Consider the following 21,935-nt stretch of genomic DNA (forward strand, 5'->3'; position numbering starts at 1 on the left):
GGACATTGAGACAGTACAGCTACAAGAAACCGAGCTGGAGTCGTTAATGAGTAACCTTATCACATCAGAAAACTTTAGAATCCAAAAGGGTATAACTGCCACCAGCCCATATGATTAGGAGACCAGCACACAAGTGCTTTTATTTGCCTTCAGAAGTAATTAGACAGTGGTTATTTCAGCTTCCGGAGTCAGTTTCACTTCTTCAGTAAAACATAGTTTTATTTATTTTTTAATTAAAAAACTGTCTAGGAGCTAGAGGCATACCTCACATAAGTGTATGAGGCTCTGAGTTGAAATTCCAGTAACAAAAATGAACACAAATAATATCTGGAAAAAAATACGATTGGAGTCTTCCCGTATATTTTTACCCAGTTACAAGGAGGAAAATGCCTGGAGTGAATTCTTTAGTAGTAATAGTAGTTATTTGGGGATGATGGAACTTAGGGTTATTTCATATTTTTTGCACTCACTATATTTATTGACTTAAAAATAATGGATAAGCTTCGATGGGCGCGGTGGCTCACGTCTCTAATCCTAGCTAATCAGGAGGCTGGGATCTTAGGATCGAGGTTCAAAGCTAGCCCAGGCACAAAGAGAAGCATGAGATTCTCATCTCCAATTAACCACCAGAAAACGGGAAGTGGGGCTAAGGCTCCAGGGGTAGGGCGTCAATCTTGAGCTGAAGAGCTCGGGGACAGTGCAAGGCCCTGAGTTCAAGCCCCATGACCCCCCACACACACAAAAAAAAATGGATAAGTTTTTTTTTAGTCTAAAGCACTTTTGTGCAGTGTGGCACCGTTTATAATTGAAAGGGGGAAAACTTAGGGAGCAGCTTAGGGATCAAAAATCACTTAAAGATTAGACAAATTAATCATTGCTTTTTATGGAGATTCTATTGTTTAAAACTACTCATCTTCGGGAGGGGGACGGGGGAAGGAAAGGGGGATAAAACATGAGAAGGGGTATCAGTGTTGGAGAAGTAGTGTCCCCTGATTAATGTAACTGTAACCCTTCTATACATGACACTGACAATAACTACTCATCTTCATGTGGCAACAGGGAATTAGATTGTGATAAAATACTACGCAAAAGGGAAATTTTTATATATTGTCATGGGAAATATGTAAAAGTATATACCATCCAAACAAAGTAACTAGGTGAGACCTACAGTGGTTGTTTTTTTCCTCCAGTTCTGGGGCTTGAACTCAGGGTCTGGGCACTGTCCTTTAGCTTTTTCACTCAAAGCTGATTCTCTGTCAGTTGAGCCACAACCCCATTTGTGGGTTTTTTTGTTTGTTTGTTTGTTTTTTCCAGTCCTAGAGCTTGAACTCAGGGTCTGGGCACTGTCCTTGGGCTATCTCAAGACTAGTGCTCTACCACTTGAGCTACAACATCATTTCCAGCTTTTTCTGTGTATGTGGTACCCAAGGAATTGAAACCAGGGCTTTGTGCTTGCTAGGCAAGCATTCTACCACCAGGCCATGCTTCCAGCCCACTTGTGGCTTTTTGATGATTGACTGGAGCTAAGAGTCTCAGACTTTCCTGTATTCTTGGATCTCTTCCTCCAGCCTTGCTAGGATTTACAGGTATGAGCCACCAAGCACCCAGCAGGGATAGTTTTTAGTTTTGGTTGGTCTTGAGCTTGGGGCCTGGACACTGTCCCTGAGCTCTGTTTGCTCAAAGTTAATGCTCTACCATTTTGAGCCACAGCTCCACTTGTGGTTTCCTTGTGGTTCATTGGAGAGAAGAGTCTCATGGCCTTTCCTGCTTGGACTGGCTTTGAACCTGGACCCTCAGATCTCAGCTTCTTGAGTAGCTAGAATGACAGGCATGAGACACTAGCTCCCGGGCCAAGGATTCACTTTTTAAAATTTTACTTTATTTATTTTGTCAGTCCTGGGGCTTGAACTCAGGGCCTAGGCACTGTCCTTGGGCTTTCCTCAAGGTTAGTGCCCTACCACATGAGCCACAGCACCACTTCTGGTGCTTCTGTTTTTTTCCTATGTATGTGATACCTGAGGAATTGAACCTGGGTCTTGGTGCATGCTAGGCAAGCACTCTACCACTAGGCCAACTCCTGGCCCCCAGGGATTTGTTTTAAAGCAACCTTTTCCAGGCTTTCCCTAATTTTTCACCTGTTTAATTATAAATCAAAATGAAGAAATCACCCAATAGGATGGCAAGCTTTCGAATGGAGAGAGCGGACTTCATAGAAGCAAAAAAAGAAGTATCAGACACACACACACACACACACACACACACACACACACACACACAGAGAGAGATACACACACCAATACAGACATACACACACACACAGATACACATACACACACAGCTACACACAAAGACATACACACACATAGACAGACATACACACACACAGATACACACACCGACACAGACAGACACACACAGATCACCCCCACACACAGACAGACAGATACACACACAGACACACACGCACCCCACTCCCCCTTTATCTGGGATGAGCTCACGACCTGGTCCTCACCTGGGGAAGCAGCCCACTCCTTTCTGGTCCCCTAATGCCCTGTGCCAGGCCCCCCCCTGCCCACCCCAGCCCCCCCTCTCCCTCCCCATCTCCCCCGGGCATCCAGGGGTCCTTGTCTCTGGCCTCACTCTTAAGTCCCCCCACTCCCGACCAGTCCTGCTCTCCTCTCCCTGCCTTGACCCCGTTCCTCCTCCCCCCTTCTCCCCCCCACGACCCCAGGTCTCTTCCATGGCGTTCTTCCTGGTGAAGTTCCAGTGTCCCTTCCATTCTAGGTATGGTCCTCCTCTGAGACCTCATCTCAGGCCCTCCCTCCCTCCCCCTCCCCGCCCCTCCCTGCGTGGATCCCTCTCTCCTCCTCCCCACTCCCCGCGTGGATCGCTCCCTCCCCCCCTGCGTGGATCCCTCCCTCCCCTCCCGTGTGGATCCCTCTCTCCCCTGCCCTCCCCTCCCGTGTGGATCCCTGCCTCCCCCCGCGCGTGGATCCCTCTCTCCTCCTCCCCCCTCCCCGCGTGGATCACTCCCTCCCCCGCCCTCGCCCCCCCCCGCGCGTGGATCCCTCCCTCCCCTCCCGTGTGGATCCCTCCCTCCCCTGCCCTCCCCTCCAGTGTGGATCCCTCCCTCCCCCCCTCCCGCATGGATCCCTCCTTCCCCTCCCACGTGGATCCCTCCCTCCCCCCGCGTGGATCCCTCCCTCCCCTGCCCTCCCCCCTGTGTGGATCCCTCTCTCCCCGCCCCGCGTGGATCCTCCCCTCCCCGCGTGGATCCCTCCCTCCCCTGCCCTCCGCGCCCCGGGTGGATCCCTCCCTCCCCTGCCCTCCGCGCCCCGGGTGGATCCCTCCCTCCCCTGCCCTCCGGGCCCCGGGTGAATCCCTCCCTCCCCGCCCCGAGTGGATCCCGCCCTCCCCTCCGTGTGGATCCCTCCCCTGCGCTCCCCTCCCGCATGGATCCCGCCCTCCCCGCCCTCCCGGTCCTCCCCGCGAGGCGCGGGCGCGCAGGCGCAGTCGCGGAGGGCGGGCGGGCGGGCCGGGGCGGCATGGGGACCGCAGCGGCCGCGGCGGCGGCGGCGGCGGCGGCGGCGGCGGCGGCGGCGGCAGCGGCGGCCGGGGAGGGGTCGCGCAGCCCGAGCCCCGCCGCGGTGTCGCTGGGCCTGGGCGTGGCGGTCGTGTCGAGCCTGGTGAACGGGTCCACGTTCGTGCTGCAGAAGAAGGGCATCGTGCGCGCCAAGCGGCGAGGTAGGGCGGGGATGGGGAGAACCGCGGGCCGGGGGCGGGGGGGGGGGGCGCCTGCAGCCCGGGCCGGGCGTCCGGGACTCCACGGCGTCCGGGCCCCCGCAGGGCGCCGGCTCCTCGCGAGGCCCGCGGCCGGCTCGGCAGGCCCGGGCCTGGGCTCCCCCCGCCCCCCGCCCCCAGGATGCCCAGGCGGCGGAGCCGGGCGGCGGCGGAGCCGGGCACCTGCGGAGCTGCAGCTCCTGGCCGCCGTGGTGGCGGTGCGCAAGGAGGAGGCCGAGCCAAGGGAGGCGCCTTCCCGGGCCTTGGGAGCTGGGCTCCTCCTGCGTGTGTGAGATCTTCAGCGTTTGTTTTTCTAAAGCAAGGTAGAAACTTAAGATAGACTAAAAGAAAAAAAAAAAGGACCCCACCCCACCCCAGACGGACCCACCGAGGGGCTCAGCCCCTGGATCAGGGAGGTAGGTGGGGGCTCCTCCTTGGTGAGGTGGCTCACGCCTGTCATCCCAGCTGCTGGGGCGGGGGCTGAGATCCGAGGATGGAGGTTCAAAGCCAGCCTGGACACAGAAGGACCCGAGGCTCTGATCTCCAGTTAACCTCTAGAAAAGGGAATCGGCGCTTGGCTGCAGGGTAGGGCGGTAGCCTTGGGCTGAGGAGCGCAGGGACAGCGCCCAGGCCCGGAGTTCAAGCCCCAGGACTGACCCCCCCCCTCAAAAAAAAAGCCCTGGATGCTGGCGAGGCACGCCTGTCAATCTTAGCCACTGGGAAGGCTGAGATCTGACAATCAGGGTTTGGAGCCAGGCTGGAGAAGAAAGTCTGGCAAGCGCCCTGCCACTTGAGCCACAGCACCGGCTTCTCCATGTATGTGATTGGGAGGAATTGAACCTGGGTCTTTGTGTGTGCGAAGCAAGCATTCTACCACCAGAGCAAACCACTGGCCCTGCGGGACTCTTGTCTCCAACTAACCATCAAAAAGCTAGACGTGGAGCTCAGCGCTAGCCCTGAGCCAGAAAAACTCAGGGACAGAGCTCAGCCCCAGGACTGGCACAAAAGGAGGAGGAGGAGGAAGAGGAGAAAGGTCTGAGGATTTTACTGAAAGCAGCAGATGTCGTGCTATTCTTATTTATTTATATTTTTTTTGATAGCTGTCCAGGGCTTGAACTCGGTGTCCTTGAGCTTTTTTGTTTAAGGCTCGCACTCAACCCCTTGAGCCACAGCTCCACTGCTGGCTCTTTTGGTGGTTCATTTGAGATAGAAGTCTCCTGGGTTTTTTTCTTTCTCAGGCTGGTTTTGAGTCCTCAGATCTCAGCCTCCTGAGTCTCTAGGATTACAGGCCTGAGCCACTAGTGCCCTGTTAAATAGCATGCTTTGAAAAGGAAAATGAGCATTGCTTCCAGAGGGACTAATTGTTAGCCATAATCTCACAAGACCGATATTAAAAGCTCTGTGTGGAAGGACCTGGCTGCCCTATCATGGGTTTTGAGAAGCAAACACACTTGATAGTTCCGATTCTAGTGTGCAGGTGAAATATTTTGAGTGTTCTGGATAGTGAGTCAAGAATGCTTTTTGAGATAAAAGGGCACGACTATTGAGTGAGAATATAAAGCCGTGAGCATATTTTTAAAGAAGTTAACTTGACATTTCCGGCTTCATATGAAGCCTAAATAATATTATGTAGGACTTTCCAAGGATGTGGCCATTTCTGTCTACAGGTACAAACACATCTGGTGCATAGCTAACTGTGTGCCATGTTCTTCAGTCTGTCAATTTGATGGACCTTAGGACTGGGTAAGGTGTTTCCTGTGATGCATAAATAAGGTAGGGCTAGGTACTCATAATCCTAGCTACTCAGGAAGCTGATGTCAAATCTGATCAAGGTTCTAAGCCAGCCAGGACAGGAAAGTCCATGAGATTCTAACCACCGAAAAGCTGAAAGTAGAGCTGTCTGTGGCTCAAGTAATAGAGCACCAGCTTTGAGCAAAAACATGAAGGGATAGCACCCAGACCCAAGTTCAAACCCCACAAATCACACACACACACACACACATACACACACACACAGCTTTGTCTTTATGACTGTAATCCTAACTAGTTGGAAGGCAAAGTCAGATCAAGAATTTAGAGCCACCTGGGGAAAACTTATTAAGGGTTTTATCTCAATGACAGAGTAAGATAAAGTGGTGGTCACGCACTTGGCTAGCAAGTACAAAGCCTTGCAATTGATTCCCCGGTTCTGGAAATAAATAAGTAAATAAATATAACAGAAAAAAAAACCCAATATATGTGCCCTTGATAGAGTGATGTGTTCTACCTCTGTGGTACTTTCTCAAATCCCATCTACCCAGTGTAATCCTGAGCAAAACATAACAGGCCCCACAAATCTGAACTAAAGAACAGCTTAACTTAATTTCCTACTAGTTCTCTAATGGGTCATGATATCTGAGAAAGATACATATCACTAAAGGAAAGACATTAAGAGAAAAGGAAGGAAATCTAAATGTAAGCTTTTGGTAGTAAACATAAATAAACCAATTATTATTTTATTAGCTTTAAGTTCATTGTGCAAGAGGTTTCAATTCAACATAATCGGTTTATTGGCACAATTCATCTCGATCTGTATCATCCCTTCAATAGTTCTTTTCATTCTCACAAGTTATCTAGTTCCATTTTCACATATGTGCATTGAATGATTATTATTTTTTGTCAGTCCTTGGGCTGGGTGCTGTTCCTGAGCTTTTGTGTATTAGGCTCCACTTCCAGTTTTCTATGGTTAGTTGGAGGGAAGAGTTTCCTGCCCCAACTGGTGTCAAACCGAAATCCTCAAATCTCAGCCACCTGAGTAGCTGGGATGACAGACACGATTGGCTGGCACATTGACTACTGTAACTGTTTTGGCCCAGCCTTTCTTTCTCCGTTGGTGGAGATGCCCTTGCCAACAAGTGTTCTGTCAAGAACATCTTCCCTTCACTATGTTATAGAATATTTTTAAATAATAAAATGTTATTATTTGACTCATCAGGGAGTGTCTGGGGTGTGTGTGACGCACGTAGGACAAAAAGGAATCTCTAGTGGGACTTTTAGAAAGGCCTTGAGAAAGTACTTAGGCAAGCACTCTACCACCAGGCCAAACTCCGGGCCCTACCTTGAGAAAGTGCTTATCTTGTGCAAGTAAGCATAAGGTCTCCCTTCTTGGCTGTATTTCTGTCTTGGTCTGATAAGACCAAGTTTTTCCTTGCATCAATAACTTTCACCAAGCTGGCTTCCTTTCCTTTTCCTCCCTCTCCTCTTCTCCCCCTCTCCTACCCTCCCTCCTTTCTCTTTCTTTCTTTTTCCTCCCTATTTAGCAGGCTGGCTTCCTGCTTTCTATGTTGGGACTTAGGTGTGAACAGTTACATCTGGTATTTGTTGTTTTTTTTTTTTTTGCCAGTCCTGGGCTTGACCTCAGAGTCTCAGCACTGTCCTTGGACTTTCTCAAGGCTAGAACTCTACCACTTGAGCCTCAGCACCACTTCCAGCTTTTTCTATATATGTGGTACCAAGGAATCGAACCCGGGTCTTCGTGCAGACTAGGCAAGCACTTTAACCACTAGGCCAAACTCCTGGCCCTGGTATTTGTTTTTTTAATGGTGCCTTTTGAAGGCAGAAATTACTGGTTTTGATGAAGTCTGATTTTTTTCTATGGGATATGCGTTATCATTTCTGCCTACTGAATCTTAGTCTCTTCTCAGCTTATAGCAGCGTCTCTTGTATTTTCTTCTTGGCATTTTATAACTTTAGCTTTACTTTTAGGCCTGTTGGTAACAGTTATCATGACTTTAGGTCATGTTCAATTTTTGTGTATAATTATGCCTGAGGTGTAATTCAAGATTCACTATTTCCTTTGTTGAAGAGATTTTGTAAAAATCACTCAGTACCCTCAGGAAATGCCTGTTCAAGATTAGCCACGTTCCTCTACTTTCCAGCTGAGGCCCGACTTCTATCATTCTTCAGGTCTACAGAGAAAGAACAGAGATTCACAGAACTAAGAGCACTGGAGACTCTTATTTGTTTGTACATACTCAGGTCTCCTCCCTCCACTCCTAGGTGCCAGAAGTAACAAAAACCAAATCCAGAAACTTTTCCCTCACCAGAAACCTGAATTGCTAACTGGGAGTTGTTGTTTATAAGGGCTGAATGATAAGACAAAGAAGTATTTGTGCAAATATCAGAGACAAGATGGTTAAAAAAAAAAAAGCTGGCAATTACACTGAACAGTTTATTGGCCTGTAGCATCCAAGACCTTCTGTTTAGTTATAAACACATACAAAAATCTTTGAAAATATGGATTTCTAAGCATAAAAATAACGTCTTGTGTTCCCTCATGTAGTGTTATGTCTTTTACTCTTTAGCCTTGCTTTGTATGTATGACCTTGTGTTTGTGAAAAGTACATGCCAGCTAGTTTGTAACTTTTCCAGCTAGTTTGGATTCATTTAATGTTTCCTCAAGATTTGCTTCAAGCTCTACCTTGGGCAAGAATATGGCAAAATGTTCTGTAGTGTCCTTCCAAATGAGCCCCTGGGGACAATTTTATACCATCTGTCCCATGGTTTGCTGATGTTAACTTTGACTATTTAATTAAGCTGATATCTGCTAGGCTTCTCTGGAACAAAAATAACTTTCTGATTAATTTTAAAGGAAATTTCTGAAGGTGATTCATTGAGTCTGTGACAATCCTGCCCCTCAGATGACTTCCATCTTTTATGATGGATAAGTCTTGCTTGAATCTAATGTTGCCATCTCTCCCAACTCAGTTATTATGTTCTTGTTTTCTGAGATGGTTATTCCTATGTTACTCGGCCAGGCCTCCAATTCCAGGACTTAAAACTGTCCTCCTGCCTCAGCCCCTTGAGTAGCAGTTTCATACTGACTGTTTCATTTTCAAGTACTCTCTGCTCATATATATATATATATATATATATATATATATATATATATATATACACACACACACACACACACACACACACACACACACACACACACACAGCAGCTTTGCTAGGGGCTAGGTATTCAGGAGGCTGAAGATTGTGGTCCAAAGACAGCCAGGTCTCACACACACACACACACACACACACACACACTGCTGTTTTCTTATGTTCCCTATGCCAAGTTACTGTGGTTTTACTTTGGATTCAATGTCTACCCCTAAGGGAGGAGAACCCTTTAGATGAGGGAATCTTGGGGCACATCTTCTTCTGCTGCCCCATTGGGGATGTGTGAGGATAATAAGAGATAAGATTATAAAGATAAGTAGATTAGAGATAAGATTATCAGGATTGTGTGAGAATAGTAAGAGATAATAAGAGATATAATTGAGGCTCACACCTACCATCCTAGCTATACTGGAAGTTGAAATCTGATGATTTATCAAAATCCTGGTTTTAAGTCAGCTCAGGCAGGAAAATCAGAGAGATTCAACTCAGTTAAATGGAAGTGGAGGTATGGCTCAGGTGATAGAGCACCACCTTTGAGTGGAAAAAGCTAAAGAAGAATGGAAGACCCTGAGTTCAAGCCCCAGTACCTGAACACACACACACACACACACACACACACACACACACACACACACACACACACGGCAGGATGTAAAATGGAGAGACTAATGTAAAATTCCACTCCAAAGAATAGTATTATCACAATTACTTCCTGAGTCAAAGGAAACCATTTTATGAAGTTTTTGCCTTTTGATATGTCTATGTTGGATGCAAAAGTGGGGAAAATCTTTGTTATTTTTTAGTAGTTTCTCATCTTTTGTTATTCTTTTTTTTTTTTTTTTTGCCAGTCCTGGGCTTGGCTCAGGGCCTGAGCACTGTCCTTAGACTTTCTCAAGGCTAGAGCTCTACCACTTGAGCCTCAGTACCACTTCTGGCTTTTTTGTATGTATGTGGTACCAAGGAATCGAACCCGGGTCTTCATGCATGCTAGGCAAGCACTTTAACCACTAGGCCAAACTCCTGATCCTCTTTTGTTATTCTTAGTGGTGGTTTTGGATGGAAGATTATGTAGCAGAGGAGGAGGGGGGACAGCCAAACCTGGAGCTATATAATGCCTACGATTTCTATATAAGATGTATCTATCTATCTATTTATGGTCCAAAATCACATGGTCTTGTCCCGTGAAAGTAGCGGCAGAGAAGACTCCAAAACCATTAAGCCTAGGAGTGAGCTTGTATGTATGTATGTATGCGATGCTGAAGTTAGATTACAGGCACTAAAACTTACTCACCTTGTTTTCTTGGCACTGTACCAATCGAGCCACACCTCCAAGATGACTTTTTTCTTTATTGGTTACTTATTTTATAATTTTAATATATTTTGTTTTATTTTCTTGAACTTAGAGCCTTGGTGCTGTCCCTGAGCTTTTTCTCACAAGGCTGGCGCTCTACCACTTGAGCCACAACTTCACCTTTGGCTTTTCTGTGGCTCATTGGAGATAAGAGTCACATAAATTTTTCTGCCTGGGCAGGCTTCAAACTATGATCCTCAGATTTCAGCTTCTGGAGTACGTAGGATTCACAGGCCTGAGCCACCTGTGCTCAGCTTTGCTGGTTATTTTGGAGACAGCCTTTCTATCTGGGTAGCTTCTCACTTCCATCCTCTGGATTTCAGGCTCCTGAGTAGCTAGGATTACAGGTGTGAATGTCTGGGTTAGGATAAAAAAAAAACAAACCAATAACATAAATGCTCATACCTGTTAATATCACATGTATCACATGGCCCCTGGTAGATACATGGTATGTAGCCCTAATAGGTTAATGACATTCATTATTCTTTTCAGTGTTAGTCTTCATGTGATGTTTCTGAGTATGTCTCAGGAACTTTTCATGTAAGCTACATACCGTAGCCTGTAATCTACTTTGTTGTCACTCTTCTTATTCTTTCACAGGTACCTCCTATTTAACAGACATTGTGTGGTGGGCTGGTACTATTGCAAGTAAGTAACTGATACAGTTGAATCTGATGCCTGCCCATGGCCTGTCTTACTGTGGTGCCCACCTCCCCCACCATCTGAATCCTCTCACGGGATCCTGTTGGTTATGGTATCCATACTCTTTAAAAAAGCTGTGCTCGGCCGGGAGTTTGGCCTAGTGGTTAAAATGCTTGCCTAGCATGCATGAAGACCTTGGTTCGATTCCTTGGTACCACATACATAGAAAAAAGCCGGAAGTGGTGCTGAGGCTCAAGTAGTAGAGCTCTAGCCTTGAGAAAGTCCAAGGACAGTGCTCAGGCCCTGTGCTCAAGCCCAGGACTGGCAAAAAAAAAAAAAAGCTGTGCTCATGTTGTCTTTGAACTTTGTGATGGTTTCTCCCTATTCGCTAGCATACCAGGCCCATGAGTGCAGAGGATGAAGACAGAAGGAACACATTCCACAGCTAGGCTACTGGCATTGAACTTCCTGCCTTAGCCACCCATGTACTAGAATTACAGGTATGTACTATCATGCCCAGCCATTGTTTTACTTCTAAAAGAAGTCTCAGCTGTGCTTTCATTATTTTTTTTTTTCAAGTCTTAGGGCTTGAACTCAGGCCTGGGCACCATTCCTGAACTCTTTTGCTCAAGGCTTATGCTCTACCACTTTGAGCCACAGCACCACTTCCAGTTTCTGTTGGTTAAGCAGAGATAAGAATCTCAGGAACTTTCCTACCTGAGCTGGCTTTTAACCATGATCTTCATATCTTAGCCTCTTGAGTATTCCTTTCCTGAAATCCTAGGCTCCACCATTCTGACACTGCATTTTTGGGAAAATGAAGCAGAGGAAGGCGATTTATTCCCCCCCCCCACACTCATTTCCCCTCTCCCCCTCTTCCTCTTTTTCTCCTCTCCCTCTCTCTCTCCCTCCCTACCTCCCCCTCTCTCTTTTACCCCTGCCCCAAATCCTGGCCTAACTTAGTTGGTGCTGTCCCTAAGCTTTTTACTCAAGGCTAGCACTCTACAACTTGAGTGAAAACTCCATTTTCAACTTTTTGGTGGTCAATTGGAAATAAGAGTTTCATCCACTTTCCTGCTCCAGCTGGCTTTGAATCGAAATCTTCAGATCCCAGCCTCCTGAGCACCTAGATTTACAGGCGTGAGCCACTGGCACCCGGATTCATTTCAGTTTTCTGAGGCTGGCCTGTATCTACACTTATTCCCCATTCAGGAGGGTATAGCCTGGGGCCCAAAGCCCATACTGGGGTCCACTATGAGGTGGTCCCAGGATGCACATAATTAACACAACTGAACATTGAAACATGGTGAAGATGGAAAACTGTGTTATGTCAAGAGACGAAATTTCAACAAATGGTGTTTAGAGATCAGCTTGACTTTTGTTGGTGATCTTTGTGAAGCTGGAAGTATCTCACCTGAGAAGTACTTGGCACAGTGGTCAGCCTTGGGGTGGTAATGCTGGCCAGACACTACTAAAGTTGAGCGGCTGACATCAGCCATGTCACATGACTCTCTTTGGACTGAAGATTTGGTTTGGATGATTGTCAACCTGGATGGATGATTGACAGCCTTCTGATGTTTACAGAGCTGGGCTGGGCTGTTTCTTAATGATAAGGCTACTACCGTGAGTGACATTCTTGCTTAACCTGCCCTCCTAGGGCCAATTCAGAGTTCATGCCCCCAAAGAAATGTACTCCTATAAATATTATTTAATGTATTTTACTATAGTTTTTTTTTAATGCATGGGATATACCTGGACTACTGAATTTGTTATTTGTGTGGGTGAACTATATGGTTTGTGAGTTATAGCTGAAAGAAAAACCTGTGTTTAAAAAAAAAAAACTTGAGAGAAGAGAGATAATCAGATTTAACTAACTGGAATAGACATCTTTACCAAGGACAGTAAAAATGGCTAAGGAGCACAAAAGCTTTGATCAGCAAGACTTTATGGTAAGACCACAAAAAAATGTATTGCTTGTATGGGCTCAGGACACAGCTTATTTACAATCTGTTTAAACAGGCTATCTTGCAAACTACTTACTGTACTACACATGTGAATGAGCACATTCCATGCTGACAAGCTTAGCTACATGCTGATGGCTCAGATACCGCAAAGGAGAAAGAGCCAGTTCCGAAGAGAGCTTTTGACCCAGAAGAGGGCACCTCTCCATCCTAGGGCCTGGACAGCCATACAGCTGCCAATGGGAGATGTGTGGCCCCGGGTAGAGGGGCATCCTGGGTTCAGACAAGGAAATGCCCTCTATGTCACTGTGACTAAATCAAGACCTCCCTGGGCCCAGGAGAAGCAGGAACCACCACCGTGGGGCAGGCCCAGGCTTGTTGGGCAGCCAATGGCGGGAGCTCCCCTTGCCCAGGCCGGTAGCTGGCCCTCCAGGCGGTCTGGAGTGGCTGTGGGGTTCTGGACATTTGACCGGGCACTCACAGCCAGCTCGGGACCTCCATGGCCCTAAGGCTCGGGAGCAAGCAACGGGATTTGCCCCACGTTCACCCGGCTGCAGGGCTCCAAGGCCGGGCAAAGGCCGCCAGGGCGGGATGCCACCGGAAGCGGCCCTGGCCCGCAGACTTCCGGCTGCTCCGGCCTAGACTTCCGGCTGCTCCGGCCTAGACTTCCGGCTGCTCCGGCCTAGACTTCCGGCTGCCCCTGTTCTCCCCGCGTCTCCCTGGCTGGTTCTCTGCAGCAGACTCTCCGTTAAGGAAACCGCTTCCCCCCCCCCCCCCGCCAATTTCTCCCGGACTGAGAGGAGACCGGCCAGAGCCGGCACCCCAAAAAGGCTGGAGCGGTGGTGTTTGGTTGAAGCTTGAGAAGCCGGGCGCCCGTGGCTCGCGCCTAGCTACTCAGGAGGCTGAGATTTGAGGATGGCCGTTAGAAGCCAGCCGGGGCAGGTAAGTCCTCGAGACTCTTTCATCGCCAGTTAACCACAGAAGACACCCGAAGTGGTGCTTGTGGTACAAGTGGCAGAGTGCCAGCCTTGAGCAAAAGAACCTCAGGGAGAGAGCACCCAGGCCCAGAGTTCAAAGCCCGGGACCGGTACAGCGGGGAAGCTAACAGGGGGATAGAGTATGAGAGGAGTGGGGCAGGTGAGAGGTTAAGGGGATGGCCAGGAGCTGGAATGATTTGGGTCGGTTCTGCCTGGAACCAGCCAGACCAGTGAGAGTCTCCTGGTACAGTCCCCTTCCTCTTGGATGGTGCTTGGTTGGGGTTAGGGCCTACAAAACTGCGCATGTACATTTCAGTCTCCTCTTGCAGGCCGTGCTTCTTAGGCATCAGCATCCAGCTTTCATGTGTGTTTGAAGCACCAGAAGGAATTCAAGCCCCACATAGTTGCTTGTCTTGTTGGTGGAGAAGGCTGGCGTCCTGACCTTGAGGCAACCCTTGAAGACAAGCAGAGCTAAGCAGTACTTCCTGCCAGGTCTGTTCCAAGGCATGGGAGGGTGGTGTGGGAGAAGCACAGCCCACCTCACCCTGTTTGCTATTTGTGCTCTTCCCTGAAGTGGCTTTCCGTGAGGCCACTCCCCAAGCCGGGCCTCCTGAGCCAGCTCCCAGTCTGCTGCACTTTCAGTCTTGTCTGGCCCAGGGCATGGGTGTGGGGTGGCTGAGGGATTGTGTAGAGAACTGGGGCCTACTTCTCTATTCTTAGTAACTTTTGCTCTGAATGCACTGATTTTGTTGAGTTAGGCCTCAGAACAGGCCACCAGTGCCAGCTCTGAGCATTCTCCGAGTCTTTTATGCTCTCCAAATCATACACATGCTCTGAGACTGTACTAACCTTTCAGCTATGTGTTTAGTCTTGGCCAGCCCAGGGCATGGGGTGGGGTGACATGGCTGAGAAAATGTGTGGAGAACTAGAGCCTACTCTTCTCTCATTAACTGGGCCAGCTCCTAGTCTAGACCTGTTCCAAGTCTACAACTTCCCAGAGTGTGGACCAGTCACAAGTCTGTGCCTACCCCAAAGCCAGGTCAGCTCCAAGGCTGGACCTATTCTAAATTTTGGCCAGTGCTGAGACTGAGTCAGCTTGGAGTTTGAGCCTATTCCCAGTCTGTTCAGAACCTTCAGCTATGCAGTGTCATGTCTGTAGCAGGGCCTTGAGAAATTGTGTATGACATTCATTCTCCATTATTGAGGCCTTTTCCACCTTTTGCTAGGAATATCAAGATATTTTGTCTAGATTTTGGACCATGCAAATGGTATCCACAGCGGGCTCCCCCCCCCCCAACCCCAAGGCTAGACAGCACTTTTATGCTGAGCCATGTCCCCTGCTGGTCTCATTAAGCCATCACCGCTCAGGACTGGTCCAAGATCTGTCCCATTAGAAGCTGGGTCTCTGTGGGGGGTAGCAGAAGACAGTATCCAAAAGTGGGATCTAGAGGTCTATAAGACTTTATCTTTTTGGGGCCAGGAGTTTGGCCTAGTGGTTAAAGTGCTTGCCTAGCATGCGTGAAGACCCGGGTTCGATTCCACGGTACCACATACATAGATAAAAGCCAGAAGTGGTGCTGAGGCTCAAGTGGTAGAGCTCTAGCCTTGAGAAAGTCCAAGGACAGTGCTCAGGCCCTGAGCTCAAGCCCAGGACTGGCAAAAAAAAAAAATGACTTTATCTTTTTTTATTTTTTACCAACCATATTCCAGATTCCATTCAGTAAAGACTGCAGGGTGCTGAGCCTTTGTTCTACAGAGACTGCCTTTGACTTAAGGCATTGTGATGAGAAAATACAGAGAGTTCAGAAGTTTGGGATCTTGCATGTAGGATCTGGGTGTAAGGCCCAATGTAGGCTAGGATGAGTAGATCCCAGCGGAAGTTATTTGGAGAACCTAGAACCTAGCCCAGGTCTTGAGGGGATGTGTGGAAAATTGTGTGTGTCTTTTTTTTTTTTTTTTTTTTTTTGCCAGTCGTGGGCTTGAGCTCAGGGCCTGAGCACTGTCCTTGGACTTTCTCAAGGCTAGAGCTCTACCACTTGAGCCTCAGCACCATTTCTGGCTTTTTTCTATGTATGTGGTATCGAGGAATCGAACCTGGGTCTTTATGCATGCTAGGCAAGCACTCTACCACTAGCCAAACTCCTGCCCCCCCCTTTTTTTTGCCAGTCCTGGGGCTTGAACTCAGGGCCTATTGTTCTTGTGCTTTCTCAAGGCTAGCATTCTACCCCTTGGCCTTTTGTGTGTATGTGATACCAAGGAATTGAATCCAGGGCTTCATGCATCCTAGGTGAGCATTCTACCACTAGGCCCTGATCCTGGCCTGGAACATTGTTTTTGCTAGCACCAGATGCTCATGCTTTAATCCTAGCTACTCAGAAGGCCAAGATCTAAGGATCACTGTTCAAACTTAGCCCATGTAGAAAAGTCCTTGATACTCTTTTTCCCCCCGAAAGGGTGAGATTTTTGTTTATTTAAGGAAAGATCAAACACAACCTAGGGGAAAGGAAATTTTCCTACCTAGCACCCAGACAGTATCCACCCCAAGGCATCTGACGAAACCAAACTGGGTAAAAAGAACCCAGCGGTGGTTTTATTTTAGAAAATGGCTGAAAATTGAAAGCAAGGCAGAAGAAGAAAAATGTGGGAAGGGATGGCTATCCTGGGGGTGTGTGGGGGGCAGGGGGAGATGGCGACGCAAAAGGACCAAGCCGCAGCCTGCTTCACATGCATGTCCTTGATACACTGACTTTTTATTAAAAATTAGAATAGTAAATAAGCATTTTACAACAATGAGGACAAAAAGAAAAAGAAAGATTTCCTAAGGGAGGGAAGAAGGAAATTCTAATTCTACATCTTCCTCTAGGTTGCCTTCAGGAAGACATTCTAGGTCAGTGTCCTCAAAAGGATCTACCTCCTCATTAAAAGCAGGATTTCCTTCCTGAACTGAGGGAGAAGCAGATTCTACTTTCTCCATTGGAGATTGGTTTTCCTTCAGCAGGACAGATTTGTCCAGATACTCTGTGAGAACAAAGATTCATTTTCCTCAACAGAATCTAACTTTTAGACTTCACTTACTGTTTCTCTTGAACTTAGACTGAACATTTTCCATTAGCCCTATGGGTGCTACTTTATCCTGTACAACAAGAGGAGTTCTGATTTGACTCGTTTGGAGCTGATCTAAACCAACTGTGAAAGCAAGGGGAAGACATTCTGAATCATCTTCTTGCTTCCTCCAGGGTACCTGGGGGTTCACCTGCGTCACATGTAAGGTTCAGAATATATGGATATCCACAGGACTTGAAACCTATTTGGGTATTTCTACAAATGGCACAAACCCTTCTATGTTTCTGGCGTCCAGTGATGGCTTAAGATCTCCACCCGTCACCATTGCTGCTATCACTGATGGATTCTTTATCCCATGTTCAGAAGAAGCTTAAGATCTCCACCCATCACCATTGCTGCTATCACTGATGGATTCTTTATCCCATGTTCAGAAGAAGCTGCTGTGTGGTGGCCCAAACCTGAGAATGGAAAGAAGTACACAAATCTGAGAGTGGACTTTAGAAGTTCAGGTATGATTCAAACTTCCATGAGGATCTAATGGTGGAAGCCATGGAATTTGAGTTTGGATTGGACTCTGATGAGAAGGCAGAGTCTTTCTAATTAGTGACTATGCCCCAATACTTTAGAAAAGAGAACAGACATTACCTGGTAGAGAATATCCCTAAAAGGACATTTTGACAACCTGGGTAGTACTAAGGGCTCTTGGCCAAACAGGGCCATCCCTAGATATTTAGGTTCCATCCCTACTCACAAGTTCTGAGGCATCTACACAAGAACTCCTTCCTCTTTTTCTTGGTCTCATTCATCACAGGCTCCCCCAGCTCATAAAGAAGAATTTGTATGCAGAGGAGCAGGTGAGGGCATGTTGAGCATGATGTAGTGCATGAGTTCTTTCACGGTGTCTTGGGTCTTGTGCTCAAGAACCTATCAGGGTAGAATTCTATCCACATGGTGAAGATGGAACTAATGGTGCTGTGGGCAGACAGGTGACAAGGAGAATGAGAGCCCACCCTCCCCATCCCAAGCCTCCCACCTTAGCCCCTTTCTGTCAGGACTCGCATGCTGTGGCTGTCCTATACACAGACCTGCATGTTGGGAAGCGGGAGGAGAACCCTGGGAGCAGGATGCTCCTCACAACATGCCTCTAGAAGCTTCTGAAAGACAAGTCTCCACCATTCTCACTGTGACAGGCAATGAGATGGTTGATTCCTCGCTGGATCTGACTTTCTGCACACAGCCCTTCCTGTCATCCCTGAGAGAACACATCCACACCCACAGCGGTGTCCTCTGCCATTCACTGAAGTCCCAAGCCTCCACCCCCTTGTGGAAACCACAAGTGGTGTGCAAACAAGAAATTAGTACTTTGAATCAGAAGTCTCAAAGGTATCCATTTTGCAAGGAGAGAACTTCTCTTTGTGCCAAAGTCCACTTCTTCACTTGTTCATTTTCCTCACAGTTAGGACAGGGATCTGTGTCTATGGGAGGAAAGGAGGAAGTCACCTCTATAGTTCTCCTTTTCCAAACTAACATGACATCTGTGGGCCTGGGTACGTCTCCGATGGGAATATAAAATTGACAAATGGAGGGATATGTCTATAAGGTTCCATGAAAATTCTGCTAAGAAGCTTATATGCATCTGTCCAAAGTAAGTGTGCCAGTGGCACATGGCTCTAATCCTAATGAATCAGGAGGCTGAGATCTGAGGCATTATAGTTTGAAACCAGGCTAGTCAGTATAAGTCTAAAGACACTTATCTTCAATTAACCAGAAAAAGGCCAGAGTTGGACCTGTGGCTCAAATGGGGCTATCTCTACTCACCAAAGGGACAATACTGAGGCCCTGAGTGCAAGTTGCAGGACTAGAACACACAAAAGCAAATGCTTCTGTGCTTATGGATAAGTAAAGCCAACATAATTCTCCTTGATGGCTTAGTAGTGATTTGGCCTCCACTTCACCTGCCCTCCCTCCCATCTTTCTTCTGCCTTTAGTACTCCACAGAGCTCCAAGATTGCTACTGAAACCTTATTTACTAGTGGGAAATGTGATTTCCTAGGGCCTCACCCGGGTGAGGGTGCAAGTTGGATCCTACTGGCACATGCCTGTAATCCTCGCCTCTCAGTAGGCAGACTTCTGAGGAGGCTCCAGTAGCTCCTGAGGGAAAAAAATGTCCTGGGTGGTCTAGTCCTAAGTCAGGGTGTGCACTGCTTTGTCTTGTGCCAAGTTCCTGTGAGAAGACCCAGTGAAGCAAAGGCTCAGAGAGGGACTCAGCCAAGAGGAGCTGAGCAGTCCTGCGTTTGAAGGGTGTACACTCCCTTTTTAAACAGAATATCTAGCACTTGCTCCATTGTCCCACACTGTCTATAGTTGTGGAGGAAGTTATAAACAAAGAAGATATTGCCTTTCTGGTAGGCAGATATCAGGTTCATCACCAACATCTCCAGGAGGCCTGCCTCTAGCCTCCACACATTATACGACACATTCAATGTCAGGGCTGACACACTGTCACACTAAGGTGGTAAAATAAAAAATAAATGAACATGGGAATGGGAGCACACTTCAAATCGATAATTGTGGTAGACTGGATTGGAAACTACACAGAAATAACCTCTCAGTGTAGACACTTGAAAGCACACAAAACGAAGGTTCTAGTATGGGCCAGGCTGGGGTTAGATAGGTTTCCTGTGGTGAGTATACTTCACCTGAGTCGCCTGTCTTTCCCTTCGTGTTTTCTTGGAAAAATATCTGAGACATTGGACTTGTGGCTGGGCACTGATCCAATGTCGACAGCTTTGAGTGACGCAACCATACCTCTCTTTTCTGAGACCTGAGTTTCTTGACCTGCAAAGACAGCATGAGAACATCTTTCTTGTTTCTGAGTTGCAGACCAAATGAGCTGACTTGAACTCATGGTCAATTATGGTTGCCTGCTATTGGGGTTCCATGTTATATTCCATTTTGAGGGAGGCAGGATCACATTTCAGGGCCCAGTGACCTGTGCTGCTTCCTCACACAAGACAAACAGGAGACTGACATCTCCCCTCCCACATCACAATGTGCACATGGAGACACAGTCCACAGCACAGTTCACCTTGTCTGTCCAATCCCAACATCCTCTGCTAGCCCTAGGTACTGGCATGGTCTCAGCTTCCAGGAGCCATTCCTAGGTCAGATCCATGCCTTATCTGTCACTATTACTCTCATCCTGCACAAACCATTTTGCCTGTCAGGACCTTCTGTGCCTGTCATGTGCTGCTTCTATGTATTGTTAGCCTGACAGATTGGCTGACAAAGGACCCTTTTGGTGCTCCCTCCTCACCTTGAAGTAACATTCCATTTGGTCAGTCACAGCCATAAATGGTAACAGCAGGCCCCCTTATGTACTATTTGGGCAGCTGCCATAAATCTTAGCCCACCATAATGGAATCCTCTGCTCTCACATGTTGCATGAAATCCTGCCCTTAGCCCCATGTAGATTATAAAAACCTCCATAGACGAAGACAAGGGCCTTTTCTGTCCGTCTGGTGAAAGAAGTAGCCTTGTCAGCTCCTCTGCTGACAATAAACCCCTTTCTGTGTATGTGCTTCTGTGTCTGCATTCCGTGATGGTGCTTTCATTGGTGCAGTGACTTGGATCTAGGCTCTCTTGGTGTTTTGCTTTTCTCCAGCTCATATTCTGGGGGAATCTGAGCTCCCCCAGAGACCTGATACCAGGCTCAGGCCCATCCAGACAACCACCAAGGTAAATTCTTCCTGACCGAGACCTTTCCTACATTCAACACAGGCTGATTCACCTCCTCTTCAGTGGTGAGTGACAGTTCAGGGCTCAGGACAAAAGGGTAAAAGCTTGGAGCTGTGTTCCAAGGAGGCCAAGGGCACTCCCAGCCAGTATAGGCCAGGGATCCAACATCTTTATGGTGTTGACCCATTTTGTTCTTCCCCTGCACATTCAGGACCCAGCAGTTGTGAGTGAAGACGCTTTTTGCTGCTTGGTCCCTCAGTCAGTTGACCAGAGTTCCTTTGGGGATGCCCACGGAAGCTCTTGCACTCACCATGGGAGGGAGCCTATCTAAAATCCCTCAGGAGTCTTCTCTAGGCTTTCTTTTGCCTGACCTAATTTGGCCCAATATTCACTGGACAGTGAGTCCACATGGCCCTTTCATGAAACACTGGATCCTGATATTTTACAGGTAAATACACACACACACACTCCTACAAGTGCATGGACAAGTGAAAAAGGCAATCTATGTACAGCCCCCACTCAAGCTCTCTCTGCCTCTTTACTTGTGCTCTTAAGAAGGGGGTCCTGGGAAACCCCTCCCCTAGATTTCCTCTCAAGGCTAGCTGTCCTGGCTTAAAATTCTCTTAGCAAAGATTAAGTACATTCTACCTCTCTGTAGCTGGTTCAGATTCTCTAAAAACTGTCAGTCTGCTTCAAAATCCCATAACGGGAATAGTTAGAGTAACACACCTAAAATAAATGACTGGTTTCATTTTTCTTTCCCAAGTCTATTCTCTTTAGAATCTGGATTCTTAATCTCTCTCTTACGGCAAAACTCTTCTAAGGAGGCTGCTGTAGGCCCCTGGGGAAACTCCTATCCTCTATGCCCTCTATAGGTCCAGTAGATTAACACCTGCCAAGGAAAAGACAAAAGACACTTGGTGGGTTTTTCATAAAACCCCTACTCTTCCACCATGCTTACTTGCCTTCACTCTTCCAGGTGTTCAAAGGATAATTTATATGCTAATGTGTCTCATTGCCAAAATTGTTTTTAAAAGTTTTCTGTTCTTGTGATAAATGTTTAAGCATAGAGACTCTGCTAAATTCTGCTTGTTGTTGGCTACATCTTTAGAACCACGTGGTTCTAAAGTTAGGACCAATTTTCTTTTTTGTTTTTTTTTCAAAAGATCTAAGATGCCTTAAAGCTGTTGTGCACAAGTGTGTGTGAACATGTTCAAAGTAATCTCATTGTAACACATTAAAAACTGTCATCATGGTGTAAAAATTATTTGCTTTTTGACTACAATCATAACTAATGTGAACCTTGTGCTGAAGGAGTTAATTATCAATGAGCTGCTTGTTGAGAGAAAAAAAACAACAGGGGTATTAATGTGTGAGAAATAATGCGTCTACTACCTGACAAATGTAACTGTAACCCTCTATACATTATCCTCACAATAAAAAATTATTTAAAAAAATAACAAAGAAGTGTTTCCTTGGGATAAGAAAAGATTT

General features: G+C 47.2%; 1 long non-coding RNA gene across 1 annotated transcript; it reads left to right on the forward strand.

Moving 5' to 3' along the window:
• The first annotated feature begins 13,634 nt into the window (after positions 1-13,634).
• LOC150044185 (uncharacterized) lies at positions 13,635-17,068 on the forward strand. The gene is made up of 3 exons (XR_016533198.1): positions 13,635-13,750; positions 13,970-14,132; positions 16,504-17,068. It is a non-coding gene; the product is annotated as an uncharacterized LOC150044185 (long non-coding RNA).
• The last annotated feature ends 4,867 nt before the right edge of the window (positions 17,069-21,935 follow it).

This window comes from Megascapheus bottae, chromosome 30 (genome assembly GCF_031878675.1).
Source record: "Megascapheus bottae isolate mThoBot1 chromosome 30, mThoBot2.hap1, whole genome shotgun sequence".
Classification (NCBI taxonomy): Eukaryota; Metazoa; Chordata; class Mammalia; order Rodentia; family Geomyidae; genus Megascapheus; species Megascapheus bottae.